Source organism: Orcinus orca, chromosome 10, assembly GCF_937001465.1.
Source record: "Orcinus orca chromosome 10, mOrcOrc1.1, whole genome shotgun sequence".
Classification (NCBI taxonomy): domain Eukaryota; kingdom Metazoa; phylum Chordata; class Mammalia; order Artiodactyla; family Delphinidae; genus Orcinus; species Orcinus orca.
Genome location: NC_064568.1, coordinates 97649816 through 97672635, shown reverse-complemented (window position 1 = coordinate 97672635; position 22820 = coordinate 97649816). Strand labels below are relative to the sequence as shown.

Sequence of the window (22820 nt, the reverse complement as noted above, 5' to 3'; positions counted from 1 at the left end):
TACTGGCTGTTACTGTCTGGCCACTGACAATACCTGAAACAGAGGCCTCTTGAAACTGCATACTGATTGACTTGTCTTCCTTAGTAATTTCAGTTCCCCAGGCTGTGGAGCCTTACTAGATGCCGGCCAGCTGGTGACAGAGTCCTTCTATCATGTTGGCATTCGTGCAGTTTATTTTGGTAGGTAACTAAGACAGAAAGACAGAGTTAACCAAACACTTCATAAAACAGTCCATCAGCCACCTGCTCGCAGAGCAGAAAGTCAGATTTGTTTGCCTCTCTTTGGCAGAAAGATCAGCCTTCTCTTGGTTCCCATTCAGAATTCTAACCAGGTTACCTGTGAAAACTTCTGAATTATGGTATATATATATTTTCCATTTGTGTAAAAACAATAAGTAAATAGCACTTATCTCATCGGGCCACGCCAAAGAAGAATTTGTTGAGGATTTAACACCTTAATGCGTTGGACATACCTGAATTTGACTAAACAGTCAAATTGGGTGATTTGGCTCAATTTAACCAGTTTAAATATCCTTGGCATATAGATTTTCAAGTGACCTTGGTTCTCTAGGAGTGATCCCTGAGGGGACTGGCTCTTAAGTGAATTGGAAATGCTCAGATATGTTTCAAAGATCTATAAAATAAGCCTTTCTTTTGTTTTAAATTGGTAAGACTCAGTAAAGAGAGTGAGGTGAAAAGAGCTATTAGTTCATCCGTGTGCACATCTAAATGTGCACCCCGGAGGCATAGCAACTAGATAATTCATGTTTAAAAATCTTCTGCAAACAGCAAGATATTCCAAACTACAGCCAAAAACCCTGACCAAGAAAAAAGGGAACGGCAGTGCTCATGAAATAAATGAGAATGGAAGTCAGAGTTCTAAGTCCTTTAAACCCCTTTGCACTTAGGTAATGTCTTGCTGAGCACATGGCCCTGGTTCTTTTCCTGGTCTTTGTCAGCAAACTTTTAGGAACCTCCTGGCAGAAGAGGCCTTTGTTTCAGGCACTGTTTTCTGCACCTTCCACTCCTGTCGAGTTCTTAGATGCTATTTATAGGGACTTTCAACTGCCTCCTTCTCCCATCTGGTATTAATCTTTATTTCTTCTTCTTTACTAGGTTCTGACTCATCTCTGCCCAGACTGACAGGTTTCCTGAGGCCTTGTTTCCCCAGACGTGGTGCCCCACCCAGGTAAGTCAACTTGCTGTTGTCCATGAGGAAAGGAAGGTCTTGATTCCCAGGCTCAGAGAACGAGGCCGTGATCACTCAATTTTCCAAGTCAGAATTGGACAGTTTTCCTTAGCGCCTCTGTTATTCCCACTCCCCACATCTAATCAGTAATGGGATCTTGTCCTTTCTAGCTCCTTAGGACCTCCATACCCCTCCCTTGCCCCCCATCTCTCCATCTCAGTTGCCACTGTCTTAGCTCATTGCCTCTCTCCTGGACTGTTGAATTGTCTCCACACTTCATCCTCAAGACAATGGGGAAGACTTTGAAGAGTTTTAACTGAGAAGGAACGTGATCACATTTCCTTCTCACAAAAATCACACTGAATCTAGTGGATGAATTGAAAAGGCGTCTGGAAGGGTGGTGGAGAGAAATCCATTACAAAGCTCTGCTAGGGTCTAGATGAGAAATGAGGAGGGTCCGGTTTAAGCCCATGACAGAGACAATGGAGAGGTGAGGAGGTGGGTATTAAGAAGTAGAATGGATAGAGCATAGTAACTGGTTGGAATTAGAAGGCAAGGGAGAGGGAGTGTTTGTTATAAATGTCTCCCAGGTAGAAGCTTAGGAGACTGGGTGGATGATAGTATTATTATGAGAAAGAGGCAATTAAGAATTAAATCTGTGAGAAAATGATGAATTTAATGACATGTTCAGTTCCAGTTTCATGTGGGGAATGTCAAGTGGAGAGAGAATCCATGAGCAGTGACATACAAGTCTGGGATTCAGAGTGAGGTTAATGTTGAAGACACAGATTTTGAGTCTGTGTTTATAGCTGGTAGTTAAAGCCAGGGAAAGTATGACACTAGTGGACAGAGCTTATAAAGTAGGAAAGGAAGCCAGTGGGCCCCCAGGGAATGCCACAGAGGGGAAGGGGCTGGAGAGGTAAGAGGAAATTCAGGATGCTGTGCTGTTACAGAAAGCAAGAGAGGAAAGAATTTGACAATTGGATTATGGACGTTCTTAAGAAAATCAATTTCAATGGAGAGTTGGGGACAGATGACAAATGCCATTGGGATGAATAGTGAGAGGTGAGACGTTTCAGACAGTGAGTCTAGATTTCCCTTTCTAGACACTTTACCATAAAAACAAGTGGAGAAATGGGACACAGAAAAGATGACATGCAAGGTCCCTGTCTTAGGAGCATGTAGCAGTGGCCTGTGCACAAGAGAATAGAAAGGCAACTGTGATGCTTAATTTTATGTGTCACTTTGGCTGGGCCACAGGGTGCCCAGATATTTGGTCAAACACTATTCTGGGTGCTCCTGTGAGAATGGTTTTGGATGAGATTAACATGTAAGTATTATAATTTTAATGATTTAAGTAAGTAGACTGAGTAAAGCAGATTGCCCTGCCTAATGTGGTGAGCCCTATCCAGTCACTTGAAGGCCTAAACAGAGCAAAAAGACTGACTCTCCCTGAGTCTGAGAGAATTCCTCCTGCCTGAATGTCTTTGAACTGGGTCATTGGTGTTTTTCTGCTTTTTGACTCGAGGCACTGGCTCTTCCTGGGCCTGTCAGCTTTTGGACCTGCTTCAGACTCCACCATCAGTTTTCCTCATTCACAGGCCATCAGACTTGGACTGGAACTAGATCACTGGCTCTTCTGGGTCTCCAGCTTGCCTACCCACACTGCAGATATTAGGACCTGCCCATCTCTCTAATTACATGAGCCACTTCCTTATAATAAATCATATATACATGTCTTCAGGTTATTGCTTCTGTTTCTATGGAGAACTCTGACTAATACAGCATAGAATGGAAAATAAAAGGGAAAAAAAAAGGAAATAAGGCAGGAAGGGAGAGTAAAGGGAAGGTGTGGGGTGGATGAAGTCCGTGAGAGCCTACGAGCTTCAAAACTGTAGGGAGAGAGCGGGTGACCGTTTAGCTGTCTGTAATCTCTGATGGCATTGAGGACTCATTCCTGTTATGTAACTAGAATTAACCTTCAGACTTTGCTGCCTTGGAGTCTCTTGTCTTGCAGAAGCGAGACTTCCTAGCTTGGCTTGTTTTCTTGTTACTTAGGAGCTGTTGCTAGCATAAGGTCATACTTAGAAAATTGAACCCTCAATAAGATTACTCAGAGACTTGGCTGCTTTCTCCCTGGCCATTTTGTCTTTAGGTTGAAAAAAGAAACAGCTCACTTTCCTAAAGTGACATCACACATCACTTTGAAATATGCTCTACAGGCCAGCCCTGAAATCTGTGGGGGGTTTTTTTGTTTGTTTGTTTTGTCTTTTGGAAACCCATGAAAGAGAAATTTTTGTTTTAAAAAATGTTAAAATAATTTTTTTTTACTCTAAAAAGCTTCTCTGATAACCCAGTTATTAGGAAACTATGTGCTGAATAGAAACAGTAGCAGAGGTGAGAATTTGTCCACTTCATACCTGCCTCATTTCTGCCATATGATAACTTCAGAAACGACCGGAGTGATTTACATGAGAGATGTATTGGGCACTCAATTCATTTCATGTCTGCTCTATTTTTGTAATCCTCTTTGTTATACTATTAAAGTGACGAAGATAAATCATTTTATTTGTGGCTGTAGCCGATGCCATTTGGAATATCTGCCCAGCCTCTCTGCTCACTCAGGGTAGTAGGTTCCAGATTTCAGTTCGGACAACATGATGCTTTAGTGTTCACAGCTGCCTGGACCTGGGGTGGGTGCCTGACCGAAGTTCGGAGTCAAAGTCCTTCACACACACACTGAGTCACTCACGCAGACCCTCTCCAAGTGCAAACTGGGCGCGTGGCTGCATTTCTGCCTCTGGTACCATGAGCTATATCCTTGTCCTTAGGATGACCACCTCCCTTCCTTTCTCACTATCCTATCCCCCACCGAGCTGAGTTGAACTGTATTTTATTACTTGCAGCCAAAAGAGTCCTAATTTATTTAGCTATAATTTAAAAAATAAAAATATTCCCTTCTTGAGTTGAAATAAGAATTTCAACGGTAACTTCTGGGAACAGTGTGTTGGGGAACACAATGTTCTAGTTAAACAACTACCCATACTCTCTAGCCTCTTCCTCATCCCAAGAAAGCCTCAGGAAGTAGTCACGACAGGCAATGCTACACCCTTGGAGGAGGTGTGGTCAGTGCGATATCTATGACAGGTGACTTGTCTGAATCCATGAGGATTACGCATGCATACACCTGTGGACCCAGCAAGAGCATTTGTGGGAATTTATGTTACAGATAATTTATTGGATGGGTGCAGAAAAAAAGAAGTATATACATATAATCATACAGGTGCAAAAAAGACACAGTAGAATGTCACTCGGTAAAGCATCGTTGGGAAGAGCAAAGTATCAGAAACAATCTACATTTCTATTAATATAGAATTGGTTAAATAAATTGTACAAATCCACACAATTGGAGTACTATGATGCCGTAAAAAGGAATGAATAAGGTCTTTCTGTATGGAAAGATTGCCAAGTGAAAAGAGCAGAGTGCATGAATGAGAGGAACCCACAGCTCCACGAAGCGTTGTAGGAATGAGACTGGAAATTCCTTCCCTGGGGACAAAATCTCCTATTTCTCATAGTCCACGATAGAAACCATGCTTAACATTTTACCATGTCTGAGAGAGAGAGAAAACAGTGACTCAAAACCCACACTAAGGTAAGTAACCTTAAACTGCTCTTTTCCTTGAAAATGAGGATACCTCACCTTCATTGTGGATGATAAAGTCTGAAGAAACAACTTCCGAGTTTACTTGGGACTGCCCAAGGTGGTGCTGACAGATAGGAAACAGGCCTCCTAGTTAAATGTGAATTCCAGATAAACAACAAATGCTTTGCATACTAAAGTGATATGCTGAAAACTATATTAAAATTTATTTGTTGTTTATCTGAAATTCAGACTTAACCGGTGGCCTGTATTTATATTTTGCTGAATCCGTCAACCCAGGCCCCAGGGACTAGCCTGCCCGAGTGGAAGCTCCAGCCTCCATGGTTTGAGACACAAGTGGGAAAGCCCATTGGTCTCCATCATTCCAAGGAAATGACAACCAGACACCCACTCATCTAAGAACCAACCAGATGCCCCGATGGGCATGACAACCGCTGCTAATTTCTCTGCCACCTCCTGCCCCAGCAAATGGCCACCATCCAGGCCTCTGCTACTGCTCTAGGTCCCAAAGAGAAAGCACGAATACCCCCTTCACTCGGACGGGTGAAGCTCACAACCATCACATTTGATGGACTTTGTGTTTCTAATAGGAAATATGGATTTGTGCTGCTTTCCCAAATTTTCTCACCTGGCCCACCCACTCTCATGACTTAAAAAGACAGAATGACTGTGTATTCTGCCAAGAACCCCCTTCTAGCAACCAGAGCATGGTCCAAGGCAGCCCCTTCTAGGTGCCAAGGTACCTGGCAAGCCTCGAAGGTGGTAGCCCATCATCTCAGCTGCTTCATCTGAGAGGAAGAGGGTGGCTCTGGTGAAACATCACTCCCACAGCAGAGACCATCTTTCCAGTTATGAGGGGGCCTGCTCAAGTCTTGACTGTGACCCCCCATCAGAGAAGGGGAGCAAGCCTGTCCTCAGGAATGTCAGCTCTTTATCTGCCCTTCATTGGTTCAAGGCACAGATCGTGCTCATGGAACACCGCTCAGCTTTCCTCCTCCATCAAAGAGAAAACTCTCCTGCATGGGAAGACCTCTTGGAATGTACACCTTGGGTTACCCGTCGTCTACATGTGCGGCCAGCTCTGCAATTACAACACACACGATGACAGTGAACACAGGTCCCAGCAGCCCTCCTCCCAGGGACAGAGGAGATGTGTAAACCCCACAGGTGGTAGGCCTGTCTTCTCTGAACCTCGGTCCCCCCAGGTTCCAGCTTGGTGAGCTGACAACCTGTCTTCTGAACAGTCCATAGGATTGGAGGCTAAGCTTCCAATTTAGCTTTCTGGAAAAGGTGGGCCCACAGAAGAACAATTAAAGACAATAGCTGCGCTAGATCAGTGCCACAGGAAAAGACTGGCTCTTTCCTGAAGCTGCAGCTCACCGAATAAAGGCCAAGCCACCAGCAGCCACAGTTCAAGCAGAGAAGTGCAGCCACTGCAGTCATGATTCAGAGACACTGAACCCTGCACCAAGTGTGGGCGAACAGTCGGGTGTGTTACATCACGGAGACTGATTTCAAAGTGTGGTGAACCCAGTGGGGTTTTTAGCGCAGACACACAATTGCTTGCAAACAAGTAGCAGGTACAATGAGCAGCGTTTTGTGCTTCTCTGCAGGTTTTCTCTTTGGTCTCTCGAGGGAGCTGGAAGAAACCCAATTCTGAAACTCAAACCTGCATCGGCCATTATTTTCCCTTAAACTAGATCTGAACCTAGGAGATCTTCTGGCTCTATTTGCCAAATTCTAATGGGAACTGGGCCCTCCAAATATTATTCTTATTATGTGGTGCTAATATTTTTTGCTGGAAACACATCATACCAAGATGTCTTGGACCCCTTCCTTTACCAGACTAGTTGAAAGCTCAAATGAGCAGACATCCAACTTCCGGGCTGATCCAGGTTTTTCATGATCAAGCCAGGGCAGGCAAAGATTCCAGGAAAAGTCTCCTGGGAAGGCCAAGGATTTCTGAAAGTATCTGTGGACAAACAGATGCAATATGACTGGGCTAATTCCCATAACTCAGCTAAACTGATGAAAGTGCTTTGTGGATTATTGGCAGGTAGACTGACTGTGGCCTGGGCCCTGGCACCTGGGGCCTGAGCTGGGGGAACCCGCCTGCCGTTCAAATGCCCCTTGGCTGCAGAGAAGCAGGAGAAGGCAAGGGGCATCCAGTGGCGACTGGATTTTTGGACACAGTATTGCCAGGCAGACACCTGGCCGAGCCTGCGGGCATGTGGGAGGGGACCCAGATAGTTTTAATCGCTCCCAACCCTTCTCCTGTATGTCCCCCTTTCTTCTTCTCCCCTCCCCAGCAGCTCACCAGAAATCATGGCCTAACGGAGCAGGATGGAGTTCAGTGTTTCTCAGGTGAGATGCACAGACCACCTGCATCAGAATCTGTGGAGACACTGGTTTAAAATCCGGATTCTTGGGGCCTGCTCTAGACCTACCTACTGAGTCTCTGTGGGGAGGCCTGGGTAGCTGCACTGTTCACAAACTCCCCTGGGTGATTCTTACAGGCACTAAAGTTGAGAAGCATCATTAGAAGTAAAAGGGTCTCCCATGAGCAGCCAAGACACCCAAGTTCAACTTACTACCTAGATCGTCTTGGGCAAGTTATTTATTACTTTCCAGCCTCATTTCCCCACCTGTAAGCATGGGTATGCCATTTTATGAGACTGATTTTTCTTCTCCTTGAGGATTCAATGCAATAAGACACAGGACTAGGCTGAGCTCTTGCTAGATTTTAGCAGCCAGGACCCCAGGAGAGACAGAAAAGGGAGGGTGAGCTAAGGAAAATCTTTCTAGGCCTCAGGGTGCATATAGTTTACAGCAATCTTCAAAGGCTCAACCTTTTCTGGACAGACACAGAGCACGGAGATTTAACACCAAGTGGCTTGACTACCCACTAAAGCCTTCCTAACATAGCCAGGAGTGGAGGATATGGTGCTACAGGGAAGAAAATGTGACAAAGAGATGCTTTCAGACAGGCAGACACAGGCTAATATAAAAGTGGAATAGGGCTTCCCTGGTGGCGCAGTGGTTGAGAGTCCGCCTGCCGATGCAGGGGACACGGGTTCGTGCTGTGGTCCGGGAAGATCCCACATGCCACGGAGCGGCTGGGCCCGTGAGCCATGGCCGCTGAGCCTGCGCGTCCAGAGCCTGTGCTCCGCAACGGGAGAGGCCACAACAGTGAGAGGCCCGCGTACCGCAAAAAAAAAAAAAAAATAAAATAAAAGTGTAATAATACACCTAGCTAAGAGCATAGGGTAAAACCCCCACATGCTCTCGGCCACTGATCCTCACCAAGGGCAATTATGTCCCCCAGGGAACAGCGGGCAAAGTCCGGAGACATTTTTGATTGTCGTAACCGGGGGATGCTCTGGCATCTGGCAGGCAGAGGCCAGCGACGCTGCTAAACATCGTCCAGTGCAGAGGCCAGTTTCCCATTGTGGAGAATTAACCGGCTCAAAATGCTAACAGAGCCGCGGCTGAGAAACCTTGCTCTAAGCTAACGCAGACGACTGAGTCACGGGTGATGGAAGGAGGCTAAACACCTCCCGAGTCACAGGATTCTGCTGCTGGATTGCAAAGTCTCACAGATGGACCAAGCGACCCGGTGTCCTGCAAGCTGGAGGATCACCGCTCACCTCTTTCCATATCACATGTTCAGCATAGCTGGTTTCCTGCTTGTTTCCACGATGAAACAATCGGGGAAAGTGTTCCTAGAGCTTTGGCAAAGCAGAAGTGTTCTCTGCAGGGGAGGGAGGAGGCCGCCTCACTCCTAGCAATTGTCTCTATTTTTACCACGAGGGTAGAACAAGAAGAAGGAACTGGGAAGCCCGGCCATCCACCGGGGTTTGCCCCGCTAAGGAGCCACGCCCAGGCTCGTTCAGCATAGCTCACAGGTGTAGAGGGATGCGGGGCAGGGCATCGGGTTTGGGACTAGGTCCAAATGGCAGTTGTTCTATGACACTCCTTTGCCAGTATCTTGCTTCCCTCCATGATCCTCGGCTGCTTTCGTGGATCTCCCCTGGTTCTGTCAGGTTGGTGCTCATCAGCTAGCTCCCTGGCTTTTCTCCCTCTCCTTGGTCCCCTGTCTCTTGCTGTCGCCTCTTTCCTGGCATGGCTTGTGTTCTGGGGCTATAGCTCCAGAAACAAATCTCTCTGTGTGCCCTAGACTCCTTCTGCACAAACTCCCCGTGGGCAGGGCTGGCCTACCGGTTGGGTTTCTTTCTCAGGACTCCATCCACATCCCCTGGGATCCCTTGACCATTTTCACGCATCTGGCCTTCCTGCCTGCAGGGCCAGCGTCATGGGGGTGTGTGACCCCTGTGGTCACCAGGACTTCATGTTCAGAAGGACCCTATGCTGAGTTTGATGCTCTACTGTCATTTTGAAATTCTTAAATGTTTTTCCTTTGAACTTGCATTTTGTAAGTGAATTCTGATGGGGCAACAGAGCATGCACACGAACAGAGGAGATCCACACGGTCCGTGTGTCTGTCCCTTCTTCCTGCCCCACTCTCACAGACGGTCCCATGAGCACCAAATTCCAGTGGACCCTCAATGTGTGGGAGTTCACAGAGACTCAAGGCGAGTACAAGGAAAGTGTGTTTTGTCTCCAACTGAGTTAGCTGGGGAGCGGGAGGGATGCTGACGGCACCAAGAGGCCACACTTTCCATCTGAACCAAGACTTGCTTCTAACCCAGAAAGAAGGCGGTGGTTTCTAAGAAACATGGATGAGCAAAGAGCCCTCTCATGTTCTTTCTTCCTCACATTACTTTCCTGCCCTAGCCAAGGACCTGACTGATGCTAAAAATGATGACAGAGAAGGAAAGGGAAAGGTTAGGCCACCCATAGTCCCTTCCCTTTCAATCCTTCTTTACTCATCAGTAAGCTGAAGGTAGGGACTGTTAGTAACATGTGCATATGCATCAAGAAATGAAATAAAAGCAGATGAGTTACTTTTGCGCAGCTTTTCCACTGTTACGCTAAGAACGAAATATGCAAATTGTGTAATTTTTGGCGATTAGCATACTCGTTAAATGCTCTTATATTTGCATTTAAAACAGGCATCACACAATATTGAAATGAAAGGGGTAAAATATATGCTAATGATTTAAAATTTAAATTTTCCTTCACTTAGAGTGGCATTCAATAGTGGCATTTAAAAAAAACAACAACAACAAAAGAAATGATGACAAGCCAAGAGAGAGACTGTGAAGAAAGGAAAAAGCTTTTAGTTTAGTACCTTTTATTTGGCACCTTTCCCCTGCTTTTTAAAAAAGGGCGCCCACATTTTCATTTTGCACCGGGCCCTGCCTGTATGCGCTTCTTCCTACAGCCACAGTGGATTGCTGTGAGGCTGTAGGGATCTATTAGCCTGTGTGCACAGGCAGTGAGTGCCCAGGAACTGAAGTCCCCTGGGAGCGGCACTGAACCAATGTCCGATGCAATGGGAGGTACAAAAACCCCAGCTCCTGTGTTGCCCCTTCAGGACAGCCTTGTCATGTGGCCTGGACCAGCTCCAAGCTCCCCTGTGGGTTTGATCCAAGTCACCTTCTGTCCAACTTCGCTCTTGGCAGTGTGCCTTTCCATGATCCCACTTCCTCACTCCTTACCGGTTTTTCCTGGGGAGAGTTCTGAAACGACCACTTTCATTTGACCTGAAATGCCATGTCCATATCTCTGGAAATCTGGGCCCCAGCCAGCTGAAGCATTCAAGGGTCTGTGGACGAGCTCACCTGTCCTCCTCAGTTCTGTGATCTGTCTCTGCCAGGGCCACTTTTTGTGAGGTGTCAATGGTAGATGGCAGGAAGCCCAACGCCATGGACATTCCCAAAGGAGTCTTCTAGAAACGTTGAGTTTGAAGGTTTACAGTGAAACGTTTTATTCAAACATCTTTCCGTGCAGGTCAGAGGGAATTTGGAGAGTACTTTGGAGAGCGGGCTCCATCATGGGTCACTCTACTGCAGGCAATGTTCTGGGCAGGTCTGGGCCAAGAGCCCAGTGAGAGAAGAGCGGACGGCTCTGACCTCACGGAAACATGCTCTATTTACCTAACAAGCCTCCTGACGTCACAGTGTCCCCAGCTCTGTTTGCTTGGCTCGGGGAAAAGAGAATAAAATGTACAAACAGCAGGCTTTGTTTTACCTGTTTAAATGAGTCATAATCTTTTCTGTAAAAATTGGTCTGGAACCAAAACAAAAGTCTTACCATCTTTTTCCACTCATCCAGGTACATTGTTACCTATCCTGAACAGTCTTGGGAAGCGCTTTCACTTTCTTTGCCCGGAGAATTTTTATCCATGCTTCAGAACTCAACACGATGTCAATAGGCTCTCTTTCCCGTTGCCACCTCAGAGCCCCACGTAAGTATTTGCGTATATGGTTGCTATGCCCCCTTAGAATGTAAGGACTTCAAGTCAGAACCTTTACTTTATTCTTTTTAAAAAATTTATTTATTTTTAAATAAACAAATTAATTAATTAATTTATTGGTTGCGTTGGGTCTTCATTGCTGTGAGCAGGCTGTCTCTAGTTGCGGCGAGAGGGGGCTACTCTCTGTTGCAGTGCGTGGGCTTCTCATTATGGTGGCTTCTCTTCTTTTTTTTTTTTTTTTTTTTGCGGTACACCGGCCCCTCACCGCTGTGGCCTCTCCCGTTGCAGAGCACAGGCTGCGGACGCACAGGTTCAGCGGCCATGGCTCACGGGCCCAGCCGCTCTGCGGCATGTGGGATCTTCCCGGACCGGGGCATGAACCCGTGTCCCCCGCATCGGCAGGCGGACTCTCAACCACTGCGCTGTGGTGGCTTCTCTTGCTGAAGATCATGGACTCTAGGCATGCGGGCTCTAGAGTGCAGGCTCAGTAGTTGTGGTGCACAGGCTTAGTTGCTCCGCGGCATGTGGGATCCTCCCGGACCAGGGATCGAACCCGTGTCCCCTGCATTGGCAGGCAGAGACTTAACCACGGCGCCACCAGGGAAGCCCCATATCTTACTCATTTTTGAAGCCCCACAACCTGGTGCAGCACTTGTTATATAACTGATCTCAGAAGCATGTGATTAAATAACCATAATGGCAGCTGTATGAACCAGGCCCTACACTGAGCACTTCACATGCGTTATTGTCTTCCCTCCTCACAGCAACATGATTAGGATCTATAAGGTGGGCACTAGTACCCTTGTTTTACCGTTGAGGAAACTGAAGCCAAGGAAGGTTAAGTAAGATCTTGCCTAAGATCACACAGCCTCCCCAGCCAGAGGAAAGAGTCAAATAGCACCAGAGCCTGTGTTGTTCACCACGGAATAAATGAAGTCGGTGAATAGGTTTTTCCAAGGTGGTCAGGAAGAGAGCTCATTAGAAGGCAGACTTGTCTGTACAACGGCCTCTTAATTAAACAGAATAGCACAACCTTCTGAGACTGAAGCAGGAAGAAATAGAAAATATAAACAGACTAATCACAAGCACTGAAATTGAGACTGTGACTAAAAATCTTCCAACAAACAAAAGCCCAGGACCAGATGGCTTCACAGGAGAATTCTATCAAACATTTAGAGAAGAGCTAACACCCATCCTTCTCAAACTCTTCCAAAATATAGCAGAGGGAGGAACACTCCCAAACTCATTCTACGAGGCCACCATCACCCTGATACCAAAACCAGCCAAAGAGGTCACAAAGAAAGAAAACTAAGACCAGTAACACTGATGAACATAGATGCAAAAATCCTCAACAAAATACTAGCAAACAGAATCCAACAGCACATTAAAAGGATCATACACCATGATCAAGTGGGGTTTCTCCCAGGAATGCAACGATTCTTCAATATATGGGAATCAATCAATGTGATAAACCATATTAACAAATTGAAGGAGAAAAACCATATGATCATCTCAGTAGATGCAGAAAAAGCTTTTGACAAAATTCAACACCCATTTATGACAAAAACCCTCCAGAAAGTAGGCACAGAGGGAACTTAACTCAACATAATAAAGGCCATGTATGACAAACACACAGCCAACATCGTTCTCAATGGTGAAAAACTGAAACCATTTCCTCCAAGATCAGGAACAAGACAAGGTTGTCCACTCTCACCACTGTTATTCAACATAGTTTTGGAAGTTTTAGCCATAGCAATCAGGGACGAAAAAGAAATAAAAGGAATCCAAATCGGAAAAGAAGAAGTAAAGCTGTCACTGTTTGCAGATGACATGATACTATACATAGAGAATCCTAAAGATGCTACCAGAAAACTACTAGAGCTAATCAATGAATTTGGTAAAGTAGCAGGTAAAAAATTAATGCACAGAAATCTCTGGCATTCCTATACACTAATGATGGAAAATCTGAAAGAGAAATTAAGGAAACACTCCCATTTACCACTGCAACAAAAAGAATAAAATACCTAGGAATGAACCTACCTAAGGAAACAAAAGGCCTGTATGCAGAAAACTATAAGACACTGATGAAAGAAATTAAAGATGATACAAACAGATGGAGAGATATACCATGTTCTTGGATTGGAAGAATCAACATTGTGAAAATGACTATACTACCCAAAGCAATCTACAGATTCAATGCAATCCCTATCAAACTACCACTGGCATTTTTCAGAGAACTAGAACAAAAAATTTCACAATTTGTATGGAAACACAAAAGACCCCGAATAGCCAAAGCAATCTTGAGAAAGAAAAATGGAGCTGGAGGAATCAGGCTCCCTGACTTCAGACTATACTATAAAGCTACAGTAATCAAGACAGTATGGTACTGGCACAAAAACAGAAATATAGATCAATGGAACAGGATAGAGAAAGCCCGGAGATAAACTCAAACACATATGGTCACCTTATTTTTGATAAAGGAGGGAAGAATATACAATGGAGAAAAGACAGCCTCTTCAATAAGTGGTGCTGGGAAAACTGGACAGCTACATGTAAAGGAATGAAACTAGAACACTCCCTAACACCATACACAAAAATAAACTCAAAATGGATTAAAGACCTAAATGTAAGGCTGGACACTATAAAACTCTTAGAGGAAAACATAGGCAGAACACTCTATGACATAAATCACAGCAAGGTCCTTTTTGACCCACCTCCTAGAGAAATGGAAATAAAAACAAAAAGAAACAAATGGGACCTAATGAAACTTCAAAGCTTTTGCACAGCAAAGGAAACCATAAACAAGCCAAAAAGACAACCTTCAGAATGGGAGAAAATATTTGCAAATGAAGCAACTGGCAAAGGATTAATCTCCAAAATTTACAAGCAGCTCATGCAGCTCAATATCAAAAAAACAAACAACCCAATCCAAAAATGGGCAGAAGACCTAAATAGACATTTCTTCAAAGAAGACATACAGATTTCCCACAAACACATGAAAGGATGCTCAACATCACTAATAATTAGAGAAATTCAAATCAAAACTACAATGAGGTATCACCTCACACTGGTCAGAATGGCCATCATCAAAAAATCTAGAAACAATAAATGCTGGATAGGGTGTGGAGAAAAGGGAACACTCTTGCACTGTTGGTGGGAATGTAAATTGATACAGCCACAATGGAGAACAGAATGGAGGTTCCTTAAAAACCTAAAAATAAAACTACCATATGACCCAGCAATCCCACTACTGGGCATATACCCTGAGAAAACCATAATTCAAAAAGAGTCATGTACCAAAATGTTCATTGCAGCTCTATTTACAACAGCTAGGACATGGAAGCAACCTAAGTGTCCATCAACAGATGAATGGATAAAAAAGATGTGGCACATATATACAATGGAATATTACTCAGCCATAAAAAGAAATGAAATTGAGTTATTTGCAGTGAGGTGAATGGACCTAGAGTCTGTCATACAGAGTAAAGTAAGTGAGAAAGAGAAAAACAAATACCATATGCTAACACATATATAAGGAATCTAAAAAAAAAAAAAAAAGGTTCTGAAGGACTTACGGGCAGGACAGGACTAAAGATGGAGACGTAGAGGATGGACTTGAGGACATGGGGGGGGAAGGGCAAGCTGGGACGAAGTGAGAGAGTGGCATGGACTTATATACACTACCAAATGTAAAAGAGATAGCTAGTGGGAAGCAGCCACATAGCACAGGGAGATCAGCTCAGTGCTTTGTGTCCACCTAGAGGGGTGGGATAGGGAGGGTGGGAGGGAGACTCAAGAGGGAGGAGATCTGGGGATATATGTATAGGTATAGCTGATTCACTTTGTTATAAAGCAGAAACTAACACACCATTGTAAAGCAATTATACTCCAATAAAGGTGTTAAAAAAAATCAGAATAGCAAAATTCCTTACTTTAAAAAGAAGCCATTTTACTCTCCCAACTCTATATGGAACCAATTTTCATTTTAACCAGTTTCTCCCAAGTCCACTGAGCTTTGGTATCAGAAGGTCTTGTTACACAGGTATTTAGTTCTGTTGCAAATTAACAGCAATAAAGAAACCAAGCACAGCCGCAGAACCAGCGTCCTCCCAGCTTGTGATTATAGCTTGCTGGGGGACTCTACCAAAATTGCATTGTGTGTTTATGACACAAAGAAATTCTTGAGGGTGGTACTGATATACCCATTAACGACACTGGTATTTTTTGCCCCATGGGGCAGACAAGGAAAAGGGATTTTATTTTGTTATGAGAAGCACTTTCTTGCTTATACTTAAATTTTATAGTTCACAAAGGATTTCAAAGTATTACCAAAGAATATGAACACCATGCTTGAATCATCTGGACATACTGGACTTTCATAGCCTAATGGGTGGTGTTTCACACTGCATTTCTTTTCAATTCATCTTGGATTCATTAAAAATAAAATCACAGATGTTCACCAGATTCCTCGCCCCCACCCCCCACCTCCAGCCTTGGGCACTGAGGATGTGGCACATGGGTGGCTTTCTAAGGCTTGGTCAAGGCTGAGGACTTGCCTGAGGCCCAAGTGATCCTGTTTCTGGAGTGTCTTGCTTCCTCGTCCACTTAGGAACCAACGGCCCCATAGTTCAGGCAATCTGGACTTGGAGTTGTCATTTATAGCCTCCCAAACTTTGAGGATGATGAAGTTATGAAAACATGAGAAATAGACTCAAATAGGAGGAAAAGTTTTGAGAACCACAAAAAAAAGAGAAAGAGGAAGGGTTGTATAGTGGGAAAAGTGATGAACTGATGGTTAGAGAGACTTGGGTTTTAGGTAGGGTGATCATAAAATTTATTATCCAAATTGGGACTCCTTTGAGGTTGAGAGAGATTACTGCTGATAATTCTGCTGGGACAACAGGACTAATGGGGACTGTCCTGGTATGGCATGGTCACCATAGTTCCAGGACACTAACTAGCTGTCTAACCTTTAGCAAGTCACTTAGCATCTCTGAGCCTCAACTTCTTTTCACGAAAGAGACAACCTACAATCTTCCCAGCCTTTTTCCATGAAGGACCTCCTCTTTAACTTCAATCTCCATGTTTTCCTCATGTTTCCTGCCAACTAAGGCCTCTTGCTCCACGCCTAGGAGAGTTCTCCTAGAGTGTATTTACAACCTTAGGTGATCAGCAGGGATCAGGAATGGAATAACTGAGCAGCTGGTCATTCTCTTCTCCTGTCTTCCCCACCCCCACCCCATACTATCTCACTCTAGGGGAAGAAATGCAATGGTCAAAACCCCTCTGCAGATGGGGCAAAGTGGGTCTCAGACCTGAGGTCTGCAGAATCAGCTGGCAAAATAAATAAAGGGCAAGTTGGCTACCTAAACACTCCACGGGTAGTGCAAACATTCTAGATTCTACTGCAGTACACTTGCAATGTGCTCAGTGGGGGCAGTGCTGCCCACCAAGTGCTATTGGGAAATGAGTGTTAGGGGATGGCTGGTTGTGACAATGACGGAAGGTAGACACCACTAGCATTTTGTGCCTAGAAGTTGGGGATGCTAAATGCCCTGCTATAAGCCAGAGACACTCGCATAGCGAACAGTCATCCCACCCCAGTTGTTAAAAGCATCCCCACCGAGAAACACTGCATAAAAGAATGGGCTTTTCAGTCTTACCTGTAGAGAATAATTTAGACCCTCTGAAGAGGCTCAGATCACACTGGACGGCTTGCTATGGTGCCGGAGCATCGGGCAGAACTTCCAGATGGAGCCACTTAGTTCTCACAGGCCCTGAATAAAAGGAAAGGGCAGAGGTGACACCAGAAGGCACCGTGTAACTCAACCCCACCCTAGTCTGAAGTACACCAAGCATTTTGTGGGGCGGTTTCTTTTTTCTCTCAATGTTTACAGAACTGTTGAATCATTGTCTTCATTTACTTATGAGATGATTGACATCGTCCCTGAAAACAGAAAAACAACTCGAGCTAAATCTAAAATGCATGTCTGCAGGAAACAGGGCGGTCCTTGGTCTCTGCTTTGCCTTCTATGGTAAACTTGGACTTCTCCTGGGTTTGCTTTCATTCATTTCAGCTAGAAGTGTGTGGCGAATCAACTTTTCACCAGTCTTCCCGTGGAATGGTTGACTCAGCTTTGCTGTGAGTTAGTGGCCCCAGGGGGAGAAGACCAGGGCTCCCTCTCTGTAAGATGCCTCCTGAAAGGGAAGAAGTCATTGACGACCCACAAAGGAGACCGTGGCCATAAATATTTCAGAATTTGCCTTCCTTAACATCTTAAATAATGGAAAACATTTGCTTGTTTAAGACTTTTAAGTCCTCCGGTCTTCGGATTCAATCTCCAGTGGCGAGGTACAAGCATGACGTCATGGTCAGGAGGAATGCACGGCACATAAAGGCTCGCCTGGGCCAGAGGGAAGCACTAAGCTCTGGAGGGCCCTCAGACAAATATACAAATGTGGCCCAGCACATGTCAAAGGCCTGTGCGAGGGCAAACATCTTCATGACTTTGGTCCTGGGAAAAGAGACCTGGCCTGGGATGAGAATTTACAGCTGACAAGCTGCTGATGACGCAGTTATAGCCAGTTAGCGCATGAACGGCCACTTTGGGAACAGGGGGCTTAGGACACCAGGCTGGAAATCTCAGACCGAAGTGGGGACAGCCCCGTTCACCCGTGCTGGGATAAGTTTACTCACCGCACAGTCTGCCCCCTGGGCCTCTTCTCTGCCTTCCTTTGATTTACGGCCCTCCCTGCAGCTCTGTAGAGCTTTGACATACATGACAATTTAGCATCAAGGGAATTCTCAAGACCAGGGGAAGAATATCTCTCTGGGCTATAAACATCGCTCTGAAATTCTTCTCATCTGTAACGTTTCAAGAGCATGTGAAATGTGCACGGCTTGGCCCCTGCAGAGTCCCTGTCCTCTAAGCGCTCACAGCTCCCTGGGCCTATCTTGCTCACAAGTGTGCTTACAGATGTCCTCTACGACCCCCAAAGTGTCAGCCAGCTTTACTGCCGTGGTTCTCAACTGGGAGCAGTTTAGTCCTGTGGGGGATGCTTGGTAATGTCTAGAGAGATTTTTTTGGGGGGGGGGGCCGCACTACACGGCATGTGGGATCTTAGTTCTGCAACCAGAGATCGGGCCCGTGCCCCCTGCAATGGAAGCATGGAGTCTTAACCACTGGACAGCCAGGGAGGTCCCTAGAGACATTTCTGAACCACTGGACCGCCGGGGAGGTCCCTAGAGACATTTCTGATGATCACAGCTGGATGGGAAGCGTTACCAGCCCGTAGGGGATGGATGCCAGATACGCTGCCAAACATCCTACAATGCACAAGACAATCCCCCTCAACAAAGAAGGATGCAGTCCAAAACGTCAGTAGTGCCAACACTGAGAAACCCTGCACTGGGGTAAGGGTAGACCACCTCTGCATAGGCCAAGAAAGTAATTATCTACACTTGCACTGTCTGATGGAACTTTCTGTGATAATGGAAATGCTTAGTATTTGTGCTGTCCAATCCGTTAGCTGGGAGACACATGAGGCTCTTCAGCGCTTGAAATGTGGTCAGTGTGACTAAGGAACCAAATTTTTTAATTTTATTTACTTTTAATTAATTATATGTTAATCATCCCATTCAGCTAGTGACTACTGCTTTGGACAATGCAGGTCCATATAATGGGAGCTTAGAAGCAGTGGAAGAGCCTGCCCTCGCGGGTTATCTACTCCACCAGCTTATAATTAGAATTCCACAGCTAGACACTCCTTCTTTAGCTAAGACTTTGACCCATATTGGTATATTACCCTGGGAGGGAGACGACCTTTAATTTATCAACAACCAATGCTAATTTAATATGACTCATGGATCTGAAAAATGTTTGGGGGGCCCTGAAGTGAAGGAGGGGACACCATGAGATGGGGGGCTTGGGGGCGGCATGGTGGTGACATGTGCTAGAGGTAGCAAAGGCCACTTGTGCCTACTTTCATCACATAAACTCTGCTGAGAACAGAAGCCAAATACAGTCGTCCCTTAGTATCCGCTGGGCGTGGGTTCTAGGATCCTCCACAAATACTGGAATCCGCAGATGCTCAGGTCCCTTATGTAAAATAGTGTAACAGGGTTGGTCTGTGGAACCGGAGGAAGAGGATGCCAGGGAAACTGGAACAGGGTTGGCGGGGATGGGGGGAACCCGTGGAAGAGAAACCGGAAGCAGAACCCATGGAAGCAGAACCACTGTACTCACAATTCCCACTCAGATATACGTTCTGTGAAGACTAGAGCCAAAGGGAGGCAGAAGAGACCAAGTGTGTCACAAAGGAGAACCTGTTTCCAGCTCCTTCTCTGCCTGCCTTTGGCTTTTAGGCCAAGTCTCCAACCACTAAGATATTATGGGGCTCCCTCCCTTATGTAGCCCAAATAAAAGCAGTAATAAAACACAAAATGGTGTTTCCCTTTGATCTGATTATGAAATTTTGGATAACCTCGTTAAAGCTGTATGGTTGTGATTTCTGCTAGTGCCCTAAGCACGTAAGTGCCTCCTTCTTAATCTAGCTCTGCTTTAGGGTCTTAGTTGTAGGGCTTACAGTCTTTGTAATCCATTGAATAGCTAGCTTGTTGTACAGATTTTCCTCAATGAAATATTGTGTACTCAACTATAAAATCTTCTAGAGAAGGACATCACCTACCTCACTTGGTAAGCTACATCTACCTGTGTTTCTTGAGATGGGGAAAGAATATAACTGAACCAAACCAAACACAAATCCTCTCTCCTTAAAAGTTCTATAGGGCTCAAACCGGAGGTCCTGGTGGCATCGATTTTCGTCATTCCCCAGGGGAACAATGGAGATTGAACAGAAAGAGTAAGTCCACCAAAATTATGACAGGGGCTGGAAACTGTGATATAAGGAGAGCTAAAAAGATGAGAATTCTTCTGTCAAGAAAGACACAAGGTGAGAGAGATACGTGATGAGAGAAGACAGAACTGCGAACTTTGACTTTTCCACAAATCGCTAGTTTGTCTGAACGTGGCAGGGGTGAGAGGGGAGCAGAGGGGAAGGTAGGTAAATTTAGGACAGTAAAAGGAAGTATTTCTGTCTTAGTCCATTCAGATTACTATAAAAAAATACCATGCACTGGGTGTTTATAAGCAGCAGAAATTTATTTCTCATAGTTCCAGATGCTGGGAAGTCCAAGATCAAGGCTCCAGCAGATCTGGTGTCTGAGGGCTCACTTCCTGGTTTATAGACATCCTATACGCATGTCCTCACATGGAGGAAGGGACAAGAGAGCTCTCTGGGCTCTCTTTTACAAGGGCGTTAATCACATGCATGAGGGCTCCGCTCTCATGACCTAACAACTTTCCAAAGGCCCTACCTCCCAACACCATCACATTGGGGATTAGGTTTCAATATATGAATGTTGTGGGGACACAAACACTCAGTCTACAGCATTCTGTCCCTGTCCCCCTGAAATTCATATTCTTTTTGCATACAGAATGCCTTGATTCCATCCCAATAGCTCTCAAAGTCTTAATTTCTTTCAGCAGCAGTTCAAAAGTCTAAAGTCCAAGGTCTCATCTAAATACCACCTAAATCAGATATTGGCAAGATTCAAGGTCAACCCGTGGCACATTCCTCTCCAGCTGTGAATCCCTGAAACCAGACAAGCTATGTGCTTCTAAAATACAAAGGTAGGACAGGCATAGGATAGACCTTCCCATTCCTATGGAGAAATAGGAACGAAGAAAGGGATGTCAGGTTCCAAGTAAGTCCAAAACCTAACAGGATAAACAGCATTAAAACTCAAGGCTTGAGAACACTCCTTTGTGGCTTAGTGTTCTCCCTTCCAGGCCCACTGGGGTGGCAATGTCACCCCATGTGTCAGTGGGACAGCCCATTAGCGGCTCTCTGCTAGGGCTCTGCCGCACCGTGGTTCTCTTCTGGGGCCTTGTGGCTCTCCCAGGGGACCCTATCCATGCCATGGTTCCACTGGATGCAGGCCAAGCTGGGGGACCTCCCTGCAGGGACCCACACCTGAAGCACTGAGGGGCATCTTGCCTCGCCTGACCCAGAAAGGTGGTCCCACCCTTTGAAATCACTCTGCTCCCTAGGCCCTTGCACTCTGGCCTGTGATAGGAGTGGTGTGTCATGGCCTCTGAATTGGCTTCAGGGTCATTCTTCCATAGTCTTGAAGAACAACACTTGGCTTGAGACGGCTGAGTCATATTCAGCTCCTTAGAAAATAGTCGCTTGGCCACACTCTTCACGTTCTCATTTTTTGCCATATGGACAGGCTGAGAATCTTCCAAATCTTGAAGTTCTGCTTCCTTTTTGCTTAATTCCATCTTTAAGTTTTTTCTCTCCCCTCAAATTTTGCTACAAGCGGTTGGGAAGAGCCAAGCTGTACCTTCTGCACTTTTCTTAGAAACAGCTTCAGCTACACATCCAATTTCCTCACTCACAATTCAGCCAAGTCCTTTGCCAGTCTATTACAAGGATGGCCTTTCCTCCAGTTTCCAATAACATGTTCCTCATTTTCCTCTGAGACCTCTCAGAATGGCTTTTCTGTCCATACTTCTACCAACATTCTTTTCACGATTACTTAGGTATCCTCTAAGAAGACTGAGGCTGTCTCTACGGTTCTCTTTGCTCTCTGAGCTCTTACCAGAATCACCCTTAATGGTCCATTTATCTCAATGTAGGATTTTTCTAGCATACTAAAAATTCTTCCAGCCCCTACCCATTATCCTCACTACCCAATGCCTCCATGTTTTACAGTATTTGTTACAGCCGCACCCCACTTCTCAGTAGCAGTTTCTGTCTTAGTCTGTTCAGGCTGCTATAAAAAAAACCCCATAGACTGCGTGGCTTATAAACAGACATTTATTTCTCTCAGCCCCGGAGGCTGGAAATTCCAAGATCAAGGCGTCAGGAGATTTGTTTTCTGCTGAGAGCCCGCTTCCTGTTTCCTAGACAGCCATCTTCTTGCTGTGTCCTCATGTGGCTAAGGAACAAGGGGGCTCTGGGGTCTCTTAAAGGAGCACTAATCCCATGCAGGAGGGCTCTACCCTCATGACCTAATCACCTCTCAAAGGCACACTTCCTAATACCATCACGTTGAGGATTAGGTTTCAGTATATGAGTGGGGGGTGGGGGACAAACATTCATTCTATGGTAATTATTAATACAGTGTAGTAGTTGCGGGGGGGAGGAGTGATTTAAGAGCCTTTTATCTCAATGCCAAGGGCTGCAGAAATAAAGAGCTCAAAGATGTTTAAATAGAAAATGACAGTTCCATAATGAATTCTTGACTGGAGAAAACTACGGTGTTTAAAGCTAATCTCTTGAGATAAGCACAGAGAGGGGCTCCATCTCCTTCCCATAAGGACCCCTGTGCGGTTCTCCAGAACGGGACACTAGATCCGTCTTGCCATAAGTCTTTGGGGTTTATCTCATTTGGCCACTCCCGCTGTGGAACAGAGGTGAGCTAATCTCCTTAGTGAGTTTGCCATTTACCCATGTTTGACACAAGCAGCTTTTACATGTTAGTGCTAAAACAGGCTGAGAAACACAGTACCCCCCTGGGAA

At 45.3% G+C, this 22820-nt stretch overlaps 1 protein-coding gene across 4 annotated transcripts in view; it reads right to left on the bottom strand.

Annotated features, from left to right (window-relative positions):
• Nucleotides 1–22820, bottom strand: part of NEDD9 (neural precursor cell expressed, developmentally down-regulated 9) — a 300840-nt gene that overhangs the window by 125225 nt on the left and 152795 nt on the right. For 3 of the 4 annotated variants that reach the window (XM_049715606.1, XM_033434908.2, XM_033434909.2), the window contains one exon: nt 16895–17008. The gene's annotated coding sequence lies outside the window, so the exon portion shown is untranslated. Of the gene's footprint in view, nt 1–33; nt 188–16894; nt 17009–22820 lie in introns of all 4 variants that reach the window. The other variant, XM_049715605.1, reaches the window with a different exon arrangement.